This window comes from Schistocerca serialis, chromosome 5 (assembly GCF_023864345.2).
Source record: "Schistocerca serialis cubense isolate TAMUIC-IGC-003099 chromosome 5, iqSchSeri2.2, whole genome shotgun sequence".
In the NCBI taxonomy this organism is placed as follows: Eukaryota; Metazoa; Arthropoda; class Insecta; order Orthoptera; family Acrididae; genus Schistocerca; species Schistocerca serialis.
Genome location: NC_064642.1, coordinates 332,865,147 through 332,884,388, shown reverse-complemented (window position 1 = coordinate 332,884,388; position 19,242 = coordinate 332,865,147).

Genomic DNA, 19,242 nt, shown 5'->3' with positions numbered 1-19,242 from the left:
CGATATTGGTGTAAATATCAAACAACAGAGTGAGAAAACAGACAACAATTTCAAACAACTTAGCGAAGATAACAAACAACAGAATGAAAACCTCAAGCAACTTAGTGAACAGGTCAGACAACAAAATGAAAAATTTGACGACAATTCGAGGCAGCTTAGTGAACAAATTAAAGCTGTTGCCGCGCAGTGTCATGACACTAAGGAACAGTTGCGCTCGGAAATTGAGGCGTGTTCACAAAAAAATAGCGAAGAAATTAAATCTGTTGCGCAAGAATTAAGAGAAATGCAAACAGTCGCAACAGAAACACTCAGAGACGAAATTAGCGGAGTCGCTAAACAATGCTCTGAAAAAGCTACACAATTACGGGACGAGTTTAAAGCAATGACGGTAGAACTTTCGCGCACAATGGACGCAAAGATAGACGCGAAATTCGAACAGCAAAACACTCAGATTAACGAGCGCTTTAATCAGCACATACAAAACAGTGATACGCGTTTCCGCAAATTTATTCAAGATCAAAACAAAGCAAAACGACAAGTCATGGAAACAATCACTGCACAAAGACAAGAGGACAAACGTAAAATGTTCGCGAAAGCGAAGACGTATGTAGACAATAATATTACTACAGTGTCCGACAAAATTAATACCATAGAACAATTGAACGCGGAATTACGGGATGAAATTTCTGACCTTAAATCAAAAACAGATACACACACAGTAAATATTCAAACAGTGACAGACAGATTCGAACAATTAGATCTAACACAGGATTGCGATGTCATCAAAGCTGATGTTAAAAAACTGAGCGAAACTACGCGTAAGTTGCAAAAACAGATTAATGCGTCTGATTCTAAAACCGATGATCAGGTTAAAATACTGACTGAAAAATATGGTGAATTGGCCAGTCGTATTGATGTTATCGAAAATACTAATGACAATAAATCAGACGATACTGCACCGGTTTCATTTATCCAAACACCTGAATTTCAAAATTTACAGCAGACAATTAACGAGATCGATTCATCTAACAACACGTTACGTAGGAAGTTATCAAATTTACAACAAGAAGTAACAGAGATGAAAAACATTTCAGTTAATAACATACCAGAACAGACGCCACTTTATGAACATTTGTCAGACTTACGCAGTGCGTATAATTTGAGCAATTTACAGAGACTACGAGACGTAAAATCCGAAAAGCCACGCGACTTAAAATCTGAAAAGCTACGTAACTTGAAGTACGAAATGACACAGACAAACAAATTCACACACAAACCTGAACGTGTTATCAAACTCAATGACGAGAACGTTGATTATAAGCAATTTGCATTTGTAAGAAAAGGTAAGGAATTTAATAATGACAGAACACAGGTACACGCTTTGAGCTGTATACGACAATTTATCTTTGTACATTCACCGCTATTACCTGTAATGCAGAAGCTAGCTTTGAACCAGATGCGACAATTTATTTTTGTATTTTCGTCAGCATTATCTATTATGCAGAAATTGGAATTAGCATGCAGACAGCAATTTATTTCTGAATTTTTACCGCCATTGCCTGCAACGCAAAAGCTAAAATTGATTTGCAGTGCGTAATAGACCTCAGGGGATTCATTACGCTTTAATGAATATGTGCCGTAGCGAGCATAGGGCCCCGAGCTGTAGTAGTGCTGTTTCATCTTTAGTTTTCTGCACTGCTGCCTTCTCTTCTACTATCCTTTATATCTATCAAAACTGCTCTTTAACTATTGCTCTACCTAGTATTAAGAAACGAGTAATGAAAACCGGATATAAGACAAATTTTTACCGAATGTGACAATTTTCATTAGGCACTCCAGAATCACGAGATTTTTAATAACGGATAAAATCGTAATCATCAGTATGTGTAAAATTAACAGCAAACGCATTTTTTTTGGTAACAATAGACCTTTTCACCACAATAGCATGAAAGTGCGCCGCTTAGCATACCTAACCAACAATGCAGTCTACAAGGTCAACCAAACTTTAATGTTTCGCCGCGTGCACGTATAGTCCCAGCCCCAACAAATAGTAACGCATGGCAGCAAAGAAATAACTACGTACAGATAACACACTATTTCAACTCGTATCGCAATGCGCCGTATAGAAATTACTATCATGACAGACGTAAAATAACGAGCACAATTTTTAGCGTACATTTAATAACAGTCGATCTTTTCAGCAGCAAGAACATCAGCAACAACATATTATGATGAATGAAACAGACAATAGGTGTCATCTATAGCGTAATACGTCAGTAAAAAATAACAGAGCAGTTCATATAATGGATATGCCACAGCATCCTACCGTAAATAATAACACGTACGATAGATTTTAACCAGATACAGCACAGATTGCATATTACAGTAACGCAAACATTACTTTTGACACGCAGAATTTTGTTCACGAGAATGTTATTTGAAACATGCTTTGTTGAATGCTCCACTCTTATCGCACCCAGATCTTACTAGAAATTTTTCCATTGCCACCGACAGTTCCAACACCGCTTTAGGCGTACATATTTTCCAGGAAATTGAAGAAGATGGCTCGACAGTAATTAAAAACATCGCATTTGCAAGCCGCATTTTGTCACCTGCTGAGCGAAATTATTCCGTTACAGAACTGGAAACATTATGCGTTGTCTGGGCTTTTACGAGATTTCGGCACTTTCTTTATGGCAGACATACCACCGTTTACACAGACCACAGAGCGATACAATTTTTACTTTCGGCCAAATTCACGCATGATAGATTAAGCAGATGGAAACTTTATTTACAGGAATTTAATTTTACAATAGTTCACATTCCTGGCACACAAAATGTTATAGCAGACGCACTATCGCGTTCTCTCGGCAACAATCAGTAAGACGTAGCAACCAACTTCTGCAAAACAAATTTCAGTGTCATGTACATTCAGCAAGTTGCATTTGAAAACTTTATTTCATCGTCATTACAGGACATAGCAAAGGAGCAAAATAAAGACAATGTGTGGAAAGAAATTAAACACCTTTGGCAAGATAGGAAAAATGTTACGATTAGGAACCACTACACTGTACGCAATGACATTCTGTTTCGCCGCTCTCATCCTGACAGCAACAATTGGTTATTATGCATTCCTGACGAACTGGTTAACAAATTAATTTGGTACACTCATTTAAGTTACGCACATTACGGAGCACGAAAATGTTTTCTTATACTGAGACAGAACTCTTATTTTACTAACATGGAGAAACGTATACGACGAGTTTTAGCGTCTTGTAAAATTTGCCAGAAAGCTAAATCAGACACCACTTTACATATTCCTCCATTATATCCCATTATACCTGTTAAATTAAGACACATGGCCGCAGTAGATATTTTTGGTCCGATTCCGAGAACTAACAGAGGTTTTTGCTACATCTTTGTCGCTGTTGAGCTCACTTCAAAATTTGTTACTTTCACTCCGTTACGTAAAGCTACTGCTAAAACTGTTTCGAAAGCATTTGTAAAACATTTTCTATTTCATCTAGGGCATGTGATGAAAGTAATTTCTGACAATGGATCTCAATTTCGTAGTAGCGTATGGACACGCATGTTACGAGCCAGAAACATTTCTCCGATCTATATATCCAGGTACCACGCTTCTTCGAACCCCTGTGAAAGATTAATGAAAGAAATTGGTAAGCTGTGCCGAATATACTGCCACAAAAGACATATTGATTGGGATACACACATACTCTCATTCCAAGATGTAATTAATTCCATTCCAAATGAATCCACTATGCTATCTCCGTCTGTTATACTGAAAAACGTTGAACCACCAAACAAAATTAAAGAATTAGTAAACTTCCCTAAATGTCGTCGACTAAGACACCACGAAATAATTGACATTGCGCTGAACAACATCAAACTTGCCGCAGAGCGCCGGAGAAGACAGCAAAAACAGGTTTGTACACGCTGCGACTTACACGTTGGACAGAAAATATTAGTACGTACACACTATTTATCCAGCAAATTAAAAGGTAAGTGCAGTAAATTTGAACTTCTATACGCAGGTCCATATCGGATTCGCAGCATCCCTCACTCCAATATTGTACACGTCGAAACTTTGAGAACCAGAAAATCGAAAGGCAACCACCATATCTCAAACATTAAACCGTTTATTGAATGAAGACACTGTATGATTCAACACACTATGATGCCATTTACTAATGCAATTATTTCACGTGACTAATTACTGATGATTATCGTATTTTTTCTTGGCAAGTGCCCGGCAAGGTAAGGTTAGCAGGTCGCTTTTCTTGTCGTTACACATCAGACCGTGCACATTTTCCATTTTTTTATGTATGATTGTTTTCAGTTTTGTTTGTATGCACTGTGAAATAGTTAACATATAACACACCAGTGACTTTGACATTTTTTTTTGCCTTATGACATCTCAACATCGTGACTGTTTTACATTTTGCTGCTGCATTGTGATATTCTCTGTACATTTTGGCTTCGAACACTGTCAATGTCTTTGACATACTACGTTTTCTGTCATGTTATGCTGTATGGTTAATTATGTTACCATAAACCAGTCATTATTTAATGGGTATATGATTTAAATGCAAGACATTAATCTCTGTTCATCAATTTCAGAAAGAAATGATGCGTGTAAGAAATAAATCCAACAGAAATGGGAATTTCACCTACGGAATTAACGATAGAAGATGCAATAACTTTATGAGGAAGAGTAAATGGATCAGGATTAACAAGCATTAACAAGAATATACTATACTCATCGTAGAATAGCAGTCTTAACTAATTTTTTCTTTCAGAATACAAGGTGATTGATGCAGGCTGTCAGACAGAACTACACATCTTAGTTTTAGTGATGAAATATGCTAGAGATAAGGAATAGTTGTGTAATGAGTAATGAAGTGATTTTTTTGCAGATGATAATGAATGCTGATGAACAATGATGAAGAATATGCTGTTATGAATAATGAAGTTTTTCTTTACAGGTGATGATAATAATGAAGTTATGATGATATGGATAATGAAGTTTTCTTTACAGATGAGGATAATGTTGAAGTTATGTATTTATGCCATGTAGTTATTTAAGTATTTGTTGCAGTTTGTTTTGACAGCAGGTGTATATTACATAGTAGGATGACGGAAAGTTTTGGAAAGGACAGCTATGGAACACATTTTTATACACATTTCACTACCTGTTAATTCGAAGTTCACTACTTTTCAGCATAGTGTGCGTTTCTTCTTTCAGGTCAATAATCCATTTTGTATTTTTTCCAGGAGAAGCTTTTCATGATACTTACTAAATCAGTTACTTATTATACCTGTTCTAGTACTTGCATTTTTATTTTTTACCCATTTGTGTTTACCATTTATAAATGTAATCACATATACTGCCTTGTTACATAACCTTGCTACAGCTGACTCATGACGAATGACGTTACCTATCCTCATTTGCAGCAATAGGTCAAAAGCAAAAAGTGTTATGCCTCAGCAATTAATTATCGATCCCAACGCAATGCATTGCTAACAAAAAAAATGTATTAACAGTCCCAAATAGTGATACCAGTTTGAGAAAATTCTGAATAATACTGATTAGCTCTGAATAGTATGTCACTTGAGTAATGACTTCTTAATGAGACAACAAAAATACACATATATATAAAATAATGCTTAGTAACTGGCTAGTAATTGCCACTGTTATTGTAATGAGACTACTTATAATCCCCATGATTATTAATGTTATGACTATAATTAACTGATTTTTAATAATGACTTTGTAATGATCTGAATAATACTGAATGAGGAACAATGCTTTATACTATTCGATACCTGATGGCCACTGAGTGCCAATAATTAGTGTCACTTAATGAATTGTTATTAATTATGCCATTAATTAGCTCTTGTTTTCAATGTTCATACTTTGTAATTGGAAATGAATGTGACTGTTTAATAATGCTTTGTAATTAGAAGAAGGCTAATGATTCTTACTAGATTGGAATGACACATAATTAATTAACTATGCTATTGTTTAATAATGCTTTGTGATTAGGAAAAAGCTAATGATTATTACTATTGGAAGACAAATGATTAATTAATTATGCTATACTTTATAACTGGAAATGAATGCGATTGTTTCATAATGCTTTGTAATTAGAAGGCTAATGATTCTTACTATATTGAAATGACAAATGATTAATTAATTATGCTTTATAATTGGAAAAGAATGCGACTGTTTAATTATTGTTTAATAATGCTTTGTAATTAGGAGAAGGCTAATGATTATTAATTATGCTTTGTAACTGGAAAAGAATGCGATTGTTTCATGATGCTTTGTAATTAGGAGACGGTTAATGATTAATACTATATTGGAATGACAAATGATTAATTAACTATGCTATGCTTTGTAACTGGAAAAGAATGCGACTGTTTAATAATGCTTTGTAATTAGAAGAAGACTAATGATTCTTAATTATGCTTTGTAACTGGAAAAGAATGTGACTGTTTAATAATGCTTTATAATTAGGAAAAGGCTAGTGATTAATACTATATTGGAATGACAAATAATTAATTAACTATGCTATATTTTGTAACTGGAAGAGAATGTGATTGTTTCATAACGCTTTGTAATTAGGAGAAGGCTAATGATTAATACTATTGGAATGACAAATAATTAATTAACTATGCTATATTTTGTAACTGGAAAAGAATGCGATTGTTTCATAATGCTTTGTAATTAGGAAAAGGCTAATGATTATTACTATATTGGAATGACAAATGATTAATTAACTATGCTATACTTTGTCACTGGAAAAGAATGCGATTATTTAATAATGCTTTGTAACTAGGAAAAGAAGGTTACTGATTCTATGTAAAACAATTCATGAACATTTTTCTGTAATACTACATACTTGGTACAGAAATGTTCAATAACTGGGCTATGAATGCCACAAACTACTAATGAAGACTGTAATTGTCAATATTATGTGACTTAATGTCCTTCACCTCATGAGCTAACTACCCTGAATTACTGCAATGTCCATTTGTCCTGTTTATCCCAGTGATCATGGAGCACTATATTTGGTTTTGCACTAATTCTACGTTGGTGTGCCTTGTAAGAGAGTGGTGTTGACACGACATGCTGTCCACCACCGTGAGCGGTGAAGACGTTATTATAGTCCCACTGTTTGGTGTACCTAATGTACTGCCAAAATGAAAACATGGAATATTACTACGACAATTCAGTGTCTTGGCTACGCTGATAAATTCTGATGGGAAAAGAACTTCAAGTTGTGTCACTTGGTGTTGTACTTCTGTGGAAAGATATGGACTTTCAGAACAGCTGTGTGCAACCTAAAGTGCTACAACCATGATGCAATCCTTCCCTTTCCTATCCTAATTCTTGTCACATAAGGAAAATAATTTTTTGGTAACATCATTTATGTTCATAGGTTATACATTTTTTTAGATTTGCTGAACTCCAGTGCGAGTACACTTATGTCACTTATCGACATGATTTTTTGCTATTATGTTTATTTATTGCGAAAATGCTAAAGACATTTTTTTTTCTTTTCTTTTTCGATTTGTTCTGAAGTACAGTATATGTACACTCTTGTCTTTTATATTGTATATACATTTTTGTTTTAATGATATGTTCTGAACTACAGTACATGTGCATTTATGATAGGCGTTAATATGTTTTCTACTGAACTTCAGTGCCTGTGCACTTTTCTCATTTTTCAATATGATTTGTACTATTCTGTATATTCAATACTTCAATGCGTATGCACTTATGTCATTTGTTACTAATTGTATATACATTTCATCATTTACTGATATGTTCTCAACTGCAGTGCAGGTGCACTCATGTCACTTGTCAACATAATATTTCTTGCCAGTCTGTTTATTTGTTCTGAATATGCTAAAGAATTTTTTCAGTGCGTGTGCACTTTGTTATCTGTCAAATAATTTGTATATACATTTTTCTGATTTGCTACTATGTTTTGTACTCACATTTGTCTTTGTCTTATATATTTTGTACTTAGTGCGTGTGCACAACATTTAATTCATATACTACATCTAAATATTCTGTAAATTGTAGAAGTTTATTAATTAAAGAAAAATTTTGCCGCGATTGGCAAGTCCAAATGACTCACCATCGCTGCCAAATTTTTGCCCCCCCAGTGGAGGGTTATGAAACACGTATGTAACGTAGCAGCGATGGCGAGGCATTGTAGCATCTGTGACCAGAGAGTTTGCGCTTGACCGCGCGAGTGTTGCGAGCGGTTCTCAGTCTGTCAGTCAGTCGTTGCGAGTCTGTAGCTCTGTCTAGTTGAGAGCAGTACTCTGTCAGTAGTCGTCGCGTGCAGTACGCTAGTAGTCGTCATGCAGAGCGGTCGGTCAGTGGTAGCAGCCCAGTGGGATTGCGTGATGTGGTCTGGAGACAGCACTGGTCAAGATGCTGAATGAGGTATACTGTTAATTAAGATAATCATCGGATAATGTAAAGTTTAAACTATTGTAACTAATTTTCAACAAGTGCCCCCAATAATAACTTTGATTTCAAAAGCAATTTTACATAAAATTTTCATTTAATTGAAGTAACTATTTCGTTCCACTTCCCCTAAACAAAAGTTTCAGTTTTCAATTAGATTACAAAAGAAAAAAAAAAGGGAATATTATTATTTGCAATGCAGTTCCACCAAGCGGTGCGCAACAACAAGAGCAGAAATTTGACTAGGTGTTGCAATGAGGTAAGAATTTAATTTTGATTTTTGCACAGGGCCAAAGACCGATATTTCGGTTTAATTGAATCATTATTATCACTGAGATTTTCTTATCACTGAATGGACCTTAATTTTTATGAAGAACTTATACTTGAGTCAGATTGCGATTCTCAGTTTTATTGTCATTAAATTTAATTGCAGGGAGGTTACGTTTGGCTCCTATTCATTTATTATTTCTGTCTTTAAAATTTCAGTGGAGAGATTACACTTAGCGCAATGTCCATTGGCATTCCTAAATAATATTTCTGTCATGTAAAATTTTGTGGGGAGGTTACAAACTATGGATCAGAAGCAATGCGTTAGGAATTACGATGTTATTTCCGGCTCGGATGTCATGGGTGGATGCTGTCAAAAGAAAGAACGGAACTGGAATAGGGCTGAATAAGAAATCCATAGAACTGACTGAGCAGACGACATAATGTAAGTGTAATTTGTTTAAGGTGCTCACAGTGTTGCGTTCATAAGCAAAGGGATACGTTCAGGTTATCAAGAGTGAATGTTCGTTGGGCCTTCGTGTATTTACTCCATCAGCTACACAAAAGCGAAATCGAGAGAGCACTAAAGAACAAAAGTTGCTTCATCCTACTGCGAACTTTACCAAGAACTGAGAAACAGGACAGAATTTCTGGTCTGTGTATGAACGTAATCTCACCACAATCACCCATGTCACAGATAAGAACACCTCATGTCTGTCTCACACAAAAGAGTTGGTAAGCATTGTCGGAAGAACCCAGTTTTAACCTAACATGTTACACGAACAAATGGGAAATGCTCTTACTTTACAGAGAAAAGAATTACTTCAGCTCGTGGAAGACAAACACAAGGAAAATCCATTGAGCGTTGTTTTATCACACGGAAGAACAGAAATTTACCGTTTCGAAAATGACGAGCGGATCACAGTGACAACCAGTCTGGATAAGATACTTTTGAGTAGCTGTTATCTTTTGTTGTATCTAATTACAGCATTTCATATTAACAACTCATGTTTTCAGAAGGAATGGGCTACTCGGACACTGAAAACCGTGTATGGTAGATCTGAGAAGAGTGTTTGGTAAAGATGGCACGACAAGGCTTTGTGGCATTCCCTAGTGTCCAAAAACAATGGAGTACCTTAAGAACTGCGTTAGTATTCAAAATAATTGCTTTAGTATTCAATGCTGTACGGCTCAGCCTAGGTTACTGGCTGATTTAAGATAACGAATCTAGGACCAAAATTCACGGTATTCGACTTACTACGAGTATATAGAGGTCGGGGGCAAAAGGGAAAATTATTGGCAGACAGAATGAATGTGTACTTCGTGGACCTGAAGGTGGCCTGAGAAGATGAAAGCCGGTTCGCGACCAGATAAATATAATTTTGCAGAACATTAGGAAGTGTTTTCCTTTTTAATATTATTTACTTTTCTCTCATCTCTCGCTTTGCAACTCTGCCATCAGAAAAGAACTTCCTTTCACCGTCGAAGAAGAGAGCATGCTAGTGAACAAATCTGTCACAGACATACCAGCCGTAATTTGTATAGCAGAAAGACGCTGTGTGTACGCAACAGTTGAAAAGAATGAGAGTACTTGAGGAGAAGAAGGAGAGAGTACTGTATGGGTGAGGTGACAGCTGTTATCTGTTATCTGGATTCTAATTTTATCCCAATTTATTGGAAATTTATAATTGTTGTTGCTTGCAAGTAATATATATATATATATATATATATATATATATATATATATATATATATATATATATATATCTGTGTGTGTGTGTGTGCGTGTAAAAAATAATATAAACATAGAAGGAACATACACAGTGTGTGTCATATTTAAAAGCGAAAACTGACATGGGTGAAAGTATACGATAATAAGAAGAAAAATGTTCCAGAAAAGTACTGCCACAAAAAAGCCGTTTGCGAAATAACTGAGAATGTGTGGTTATAAGCTGCCAGCAGCTGCATTGTGAAACTAAATGAAATCGAAATAAAAATAATAAATAAATAAATGGTAATGGTAATAAAATAATAAATAAAAATAAATTAAATTAAAGAAATTAGCAACCGCGACTGCTGTATTTTCAGTTATTCACTATGAAATATTTCTCTAGTAAATACAACTCTATTTCAAACGTAAACTTTTCGTTAAGTCCCCATCTGACTGGGCTCAAATTTCACCATTACCTACTTTTATAGGCTATACTACTGCAACTACTTACATCTTACAACTTACAGTACGCTCGTAGCTCTTACAGGAGGTGTTCCACTTGTCGTCCTTGTATTTGGATGCAATGTTGCACCGGTGTCTGCAGGGAGGTACGAAATGTTTCAGACGCTTCCGCATCGTCTCTTAAATCTTGACAAGACGATAAAATTCGCTGTTCCAGTTCTTCAACCGTATCAACGGGAGTATGGTATGCTTCACCATCTGGATGATCCCAGACAGAAAAATTTGGAGGGTTTAAGAAGTAGAGAGACCGTGGAGGCCAAGGACGACGGTTCAATCCCGCGTCCGGCCATCCTGATTTAGGTTTTCCGTGATTTCCCTAAATCAGTCCAGGCAAATGCCGGGATGGTTCCTCTGAAAGGGCACGGCCGACTTCCTTCCCCATCCTTCATTAATCCGATGAAACCGATGACCACGCTGTCTGGTCTCCTTCCCCAAACCAACCAACCAACCAAGGTATAGGTCCCGCTCGACCTGGTTCATTTGCTGACCCATGTTTACTGGGACGTTTTTACTTCTATCATGTTATAGCCTGTAACGTCTTTTAACTCTTAGCCGACGTTGGCGAGCCTCTGTGACTCCAGGGACGTATGACATTGTAGTAACTGTCGTATTCGTTGATCAGGGAGCACGCGCTGTTCAGTGCCTTACCTATGGTGGAGCGACACGTCGCATGCTCAGGCGACTGTAGTCTGTTATCAAGACAAGCGTTGTAAACAAGGAACGTAAGAGTCCCCGGGGCTCTGCGACGCAGTGTAATATTTTCAGTCTAGTGAGTATGTCCGCGAATCCTAAAAAAGTTAATGCTACATATCCTAACATTGATGAGCGTGTACTAGGATGGATTAAGGTCTGTATGCTGCCTGTTCAGATCGAGACAGCGATCCCGAGAGCAATAATACCCTCGAAAACGAGATTTCACCCTAGCATCTTCAGACGTCTACAAATAGGTGAAAGAGATTGTTTTGCAACTATAAATACTTTCTGTGAGATAATCAGTGTGTAGGTTATTTTAACATTTTTAATTAAAGGATTTGACCTAAATACGCTAGCATGAAACAGTGTGTAACTCTCAAAAAATATTTACTATTTTAAATTTTATCCTTTATTTCTTTGTAGGTCACAGCAACATTACACGACACGTATTTGGTTAAGATCAATATTAATTTGGTTAAGAACAATATTAACAAATAGTGTAGATGCGAATAGGTATCGCACATTGAGGGTTCCGTACAAACTTCTCTGTGATTGTAGACAGTTGATTCGTCCTGAGAATCGAGGATATCGATGATTTGTTATCGATATAGATATAGAATGGCGTCCGCAGCTCGTGGTCTCCCGGTAGCGTTTTCGCTTCCCGAGCGCGGGGTCCCGGGTACGATTCCCAGCGGGGTAGGAATTTTCAGCTGCATCGAAATGAATGGGTGTTGTTGTGTCGTCTTCATCATTCATCCCCATTACGGTCGGAGGAAGGCAGTGGCAAACCACCTCCACTATGACCTTGCCTAGTACTGCGGTGCGGGTCTCCCTCATCTTTACCCTGCGCTCTGTAAAGGAATATGGGACTTCATCATGATCATCATAGGTATTGGCAGGATATCGGACCGAGAGATCACAATGGTTTCGAGAATGTTTTAATATCGAGTTTGAACTCGGATAACAAATTACGAAAAGAATTTTTTGTGTTACATAATTACAAATCAACGATTTCTGATTTTTCGCTTTACTTGTGAAACATTTCTCGTTGAAAAAATTTCATGATTGTGTACCAGCAGGAAGTATCGTAAGGGTTTTGATGAATGAGTCTGCTAGTATCAAAATGTGTGACATAAATGGCGGTATCTTTTGGATGCTTTGACTTAGAAGCTTACGTTTATTGCACCGCCAACTGATTGCAGACCTTAGTATGTGACATAAATGTCAATTTGATATGTATACCGATTCCTGACGAAAAGCGGAGCCTAACAGACGCAAGGAGGGACTGACTGATAACAGATGATATGAATTTCTTTTTGCTGTGATGTATTTACAGATGCAAAATTTTGGCAACTTTTTTTCCTTTGGTCGAAGTGTGAAATCTCGTCTTTTGCGAAGTTTAATGCTTCTAGATCACCGCAAAGTAACGTGTAGATTTTGCCGACTGATTTTACGAGTATCAAAGTATGTAACACAAATGGCCGTATCTGTTGATTGCATTGACTTAGAAGCTAACGTGTATTACACCGCTAAGGGACCGTAGACCTTAACATGTGACATAAATTCCAACTCGAAAGTCAACCTTTCCTGAGACAATGGATGTTTAACAGTCGGACAGACAGACAGATAGGCAACAAAGGGATCCTGTAAGGTATGGAACCCTAAAAAGATAAATATCTTAGAGAGAAGAAAATTTTAAAAAATGTTGATATGTGTGTGAAATCTTATTGGACTAGAATCTCCGCCGGGATCAGCTGCACAGTCCGTGACTGCAGCGCCTAAGACCGCTCGGCTAATCCCGCGCCTCGAAGAAAATAAACATTAAGGTTTACTTAATTATTTCGTGCCTACAAAATATTCATGTTACGTATTTCACCCTGTGAAGCTGCCTGTAAAAAATTTTTTTTCTTCTTCCCTACAAGGAAACGAGAAATACGATGCAGTGGATGGCGATATAAACGGAAGAACGTGTCCTTCAGCCTCCCCTCTGGTTACTGGGTGACGGCTGTTTCGACATAAAGTTCTCTCCTCTGGTGGAGCAAGCTCATAAATAACTTTTAGTGAACTCGACGTAACGCACTTCGGCTGGCTGCCGCTTTGATGTTGCCGGCGCTGTTTTGCAGTGGGTAATCGCTGGCGGTTTCTGGGCCAGGGGCCCTGGGAGGCCGCCCGTGGACCGCGGCGCGCTGTGAGCGCCTGTAAGCGAGCTGCAGCGGCCGCGGAGGTGCGAGCTGTGAGCGGCGAGCGGGGAGCCGCCGCGGCCTCCTCCACCCACGCGCCGGCACGGAGCGGCTTTTCAATCAGGCGGGCGTCCCTGACAGCGCCAGATGGATGGGCCGCCATCAATCAATCAGCGGGTCGCCCATTTATAGCGGAATGCGAGCCCGGCCGGCCTCGCAGCGGCGACGAAGAGAAAGAGGGCTACAAGTGGAACCCCGCGTCCAGACCGCAAGGAATCCTGAGTCTGGAGGAAAGCCCAAGATTTAAAATAGGGTAACTGAATGTAACACACTCCATCCAAAGGAGGAAGATTTTTTTAAATTTATTTATTACGCTACATCCGACTGCGTCGTCTTATGATCCTAAGGTTGGTTGTTATCTGTCTAATATGAAGGGTAATGTCCTGACTGCTGACTCATCATCGCTCAACCCAAACTGCTAAGGATAGAAACTTGGAATTTCGAGCGAATGTTGGTCTTATACTGTAGGCATCGTTTAGGAAGAGATTCTTCGAAATTTCAGTCTTAATGAGGTTTCCTATATATGTCACTATCATGGCAATTTTGAAGCTAAAACCATGAAAATTGCTATCTGATTTCTTAGTCAGATATTTTTAAAAGAATCTCTTTTAAGTATTTTTTTTAAATTCAACAGTTACCGGCCGGGATGGCCGAACGGTTCTAGGTGCTACAGTCTGGAACCGCGCAACCGCTACGGTCGCAGGTTCGAATCCTGCCTCGGGCATGGATGTGTGTGATGTCTTTAGGTTAGTTAGGTTTAAAGTAGTTCTAAGTTCTAGGGGACTGAAGACCTCAGCAGTTAAGTCCCATAGTGCTCAGAGCCATTTGAACCATTTTGAAATTCAACGATTAAGGGGCTAAAATAGGAATGAAAATTGTGAAGAAAATACTTCGTTGTATTAAAAAAAATTACAACTAAATCCATGAAAGTTGGTATTTCACTTCTCGGTTGGATATAAAGAAATATGTGTTACGGAATGGAAGTCTCTTTCGAAATAGCACCACAAGAGGGCAAAAGACACGGACTCTAACTACCAGAATCGCTTTTTGGTCAGAGGTGCAGCCGCGAAACACCATGCTTCTACTGTGTTAATGAGGTGAAAAGGCGAGGTGTTGCAGTTTGCGAACAACGAAAATTCGATTAAGAAATAAAAATTGTGCAGATCGTCAAGTCCGCCCAGCCCAAACAGCTAAGGAAAGAGACTTGAAGTTTGGAGAGAGTGTTTATCTTACACTTTAGACGTCGCTTAAGAAAGGTTTTTTCAAAAGTCCATCCCTACGGAAGTGAAAAAAGGAATGAAAGGTTTTTTGAAAATATGTCGCTATTAAGGCAACATTGAAGTTGGAACTACGACAACTGGTATCCCGTTTCCCGGTCAAAAATAAAGAAACACGTATTTTTGCATTTTTGGAAATTTAACTCCTATATGATGAAATAGTCGGTGAAAGTTTAAAAAAGAAACATTATTAAAGTACTACCAAGGTGTTCTTGAAACTACATCTATGAAAATTAGTATTTCACTTCTCGTTTGGATATAAAAATACGTGTTTCAGTGTTTTTGGAGATTCAACTCCTGTGGAGATCAAATACAGGACGAAAATATGTCATTATGAAAGCATTTTTTGCCTAAACCTATGAAAAATTTCTTTGAATTCTCGGTTGGAAGTAAAAAAATACGTGTTTTAGTGTATTTGGAAATAAAGCCTCTACGGGGGTGAAAAAAGGGATGAAAATTTTAATGGAAATATTTCACTGTGATAGTATTTTTGAAGGTAAATCTCGGAAAATTTGTATTTGGATTCTCGGTTAAATAAAAAGTGTTTCACTTTTTTCGTAAATTCTGCCACTAAGGGAGTGAAGTAAGTCCTGACCGATTCACTGATTCATGCCTGACGACTCCAAACCGTTAAAAATAAAACTTGAAATTTAGAGAGGGTGTTGTTCTTATACTGCAAGAAGAAACTGTTCGAAATTCCATTCCTAAAGGGATGAATAGGAGATAAAAGACTATTTGCAAATATATTGAAAGTAATACAATTCTGAAGGTAGAGCAATGAAAACTGGTATTTGGTTTCTCAGTCATAAACAAAAGGAAGTACGTGTTCCAATATTTTTCGGAAATTCATCGAGAAACGTGGAATAACAGCGAGCGAAAACTCTCTTTCAAAATAAATCATTATCATTTTTAAAGACACAGCTGTGAAAATTGCTATTTGACTTCTTGATTGGAAATAAACAAATATGTGTTTCAATGTTTTTGGAAATTCAGCCAGTACGGGGTTTAAACAGGGAATGGAAATTTTTATGGAAATATTTCACTATAAAAGCATTTTTGCAGTTAAGTCTATAAAAAAATTCTATTTGTCTTCTCGGCCAGATATAAAGAGATGTGTTATGCGATGAAAGTTTCTAAGAAAATATCACCACAGGAACTCAAAAGACACAATTAACAAAAATCTCCGACTACATCACCAGAATCGCTTTTTGGACAGAAGTGCATTGGGAAAAGACCATGCTTTTATGCCATAATTTAGCGTGAATAGTATAGAAAGCGTTCCAGTTTCTGAGCATCACAGAAATTCCACAAAATAAAAACAAAAACGTCTGTGCAGAACATACAGTCTACATGAGTGAAGCAGCTTGCGCTAAGCTAGTGTTCTAAGTATTTCAGTTGTGCATTGCATAAACTGTATTAAAATATACAAGTAAATTCTGCATCTATATTACCAGAGAAAATAGAAAAGAAGGAAAACAAAAACGCAGAAGTGACAATAAAAGAAAAATCTAGCACCACATAACCTCTTCTGACTCTAAATCCGTTACATGGTAATCAGCAGACTTGGAATTGCTCATGACAACGTAGGTCTCCACATGTAAGTTCATCCTTGTATTAAACTATTGAAAAATGAACCTGCGAGATTCGACAGCACCTGATCCTGTGTATCACCATTTGGGTTCCAATGAGTGAGATTTTTGTGCTTTAGTAAACAAAACCAACTTCTGGTGACACAGGACAAGAGAGTGCAATGCTCGTTGCTGACACAAGGTAACACGTAGAGCCACCTTGAACTGATGAAAGACGAGCGAGTTCAATACTTTCACAAAATAATAAATACATTATCTTTTTAGTTGGCTACAGTGCGCGAAGACGAACTGGACATAGTGAAGTGAGCCAATTGGGTATTCAACTAAATCACAATGTAATCAACGGAGAGAGAAGCTCTATGCAGCTGAAATAAAATTACAAAATAACGCTGACGCATAGGGGATGTACCAAAAACTGTGGCAGATCGTAATGCACCACACCGTCGTTGTTCAACCAATGCATTACATTATCTTTTGTGGATGCGCACATATCTTAGTACAGAGAGTTGCTGCTATGTTTCGACTCAGCATAAAAACGCCATTTTTCGTCATAAGTGACAATAAAGGATAGGAACAGTCGGTGTAGTTCAAGGGCCAATTGATGACGAGCAAGCAGACATGAACTTATGGCCACCTGTCGAATTTTGCAACTTTGACTTAGTCATTTGGTATCCATACTTACGGTTTTTGAACCTTCTCCACTGATACAAATGCCGCACGATTGTGGGATCATTACAGTTCATCACATTTGACACTTCTGGATCACACTGACGTGGATCATTCTTTATTAATGCGCTTAAATGATATTCATCAAATCCGAAGGTCTTCCTGAACATGGAGCGTCACTAATATCAAAACGATCCACCTTAAGAAGGGAAAACCATTTTCTTACTGTGCTCTGTCCAATTGCATTATCCCCATACACGGGGCAAATATGTCTGGGTGCCTCCGTTGCTGTCATCCCTCTATCGAACTCAAGCAGAAGAATAAGTCGGAAATGTTCCCATTTCTTCATTTGGCACTCCACTTTGTAGCGTCGACAGCTCCACTCACTATAACATAATGGCAATACGTAAACTCAAAATGGTTCAAATGGCTCTGAGCACTATTGGACTTAACTACTGAGGTCATCAGCCCCCTAGAACTTAGAACCACTTAAACATAAGTAACCTAAGGACATCACGCACATCCGTGCCCGAGGCAGGATTCGGAGCTGCGACCGTAGCGGTCGCGCGGTTCCAGACTGTAGCGCCTAGAACGGCTCGACCACCCTGCCCGGCATGTAAACTCAGACAGCAATAGTGAACTACAAATAAAAATTTCAATCAATAAGCAAATTAGTAGCAACCGAAATACCAACATAAAGAACAAAAAAAGTACGAATCTGTCCAGCAGCCCAATGTTTTCATCATAATGCTCTTCAGTGTCTGCAACCTTTATAGAACACTCGTTGTATTAGGAAAAAAAAAATTATTAAAATTCACAAAAGTTGACTTGTTGCAGTTTATAATTTTAGTAGCCGCCAGCCACAAGTATGGTTTAAAAAAGTGTATGTGACTTGTCAACTTTTGGCAAGATAATGAGATCTCTGTTAATTTCTGAAAACTTTTATTCATCACAGTATCAGTAGTCTCTACCCACAGTGCATAAAGGTTTTATTAGTAAATAGTTACAGATATCGGCCACAGCCTCTGAGCTCGGAAGTTATAGCTGAAGTGAACAACCAACAATGACAACGAGGGGTAGCTCAGTCCAGTAAGAAGTTGAAGAACAAAGATCTGTTCATTAGTGATCGGAGAACTGCTGCATGCTGATCAGATCGCTTCTAGAAGCAATGCGTGTACCAGGATCATGACCTGTCACATGACGTTACGGAAGCAGTGCTGCATTTAAAGAGCTTGTCACGGAAAACGTGCTTCTCTGGCACGTGACTAAGGCCGTGTCAGCAGCCGCGGTGACTGCTCCTGTCCTCAAGGTCCACAGCGTATTTTCTGGACGGCTTTCATTCCGCCCACACTGACCCTCTAGAGAGATGACAATGGGAAAAACATGAAAATCGCTTTAGGACATTTGTGCCCATGATCTACGAATTTTTTTACAGTTTCTTGCCAGAAAATAGGGAATGGTGGGGTGAATTCGTGGTATCACAGTTTTTTGCCTAATTTTTTGTGACGAACAAAGATTTTTGTTTAATAGAAACTGGAATATCATTTGTCTTTTATAATCATGTAAACAAGACTTAAGGATCTCTTATAAAACGATGAGGAGCTAATTGTGAATCGAAAAATCTTAGCAGCATACTGGAAAACCTACTCCTCACTCTTTAGGAATATTTACATCCCTTTAACAGTGTTACAGTAATTAAAATCACTGAAAAGAATGTTAAGCAGTATTATTATTCATCTATGAGTACTTTTCATTGGGATAATTTGATTAT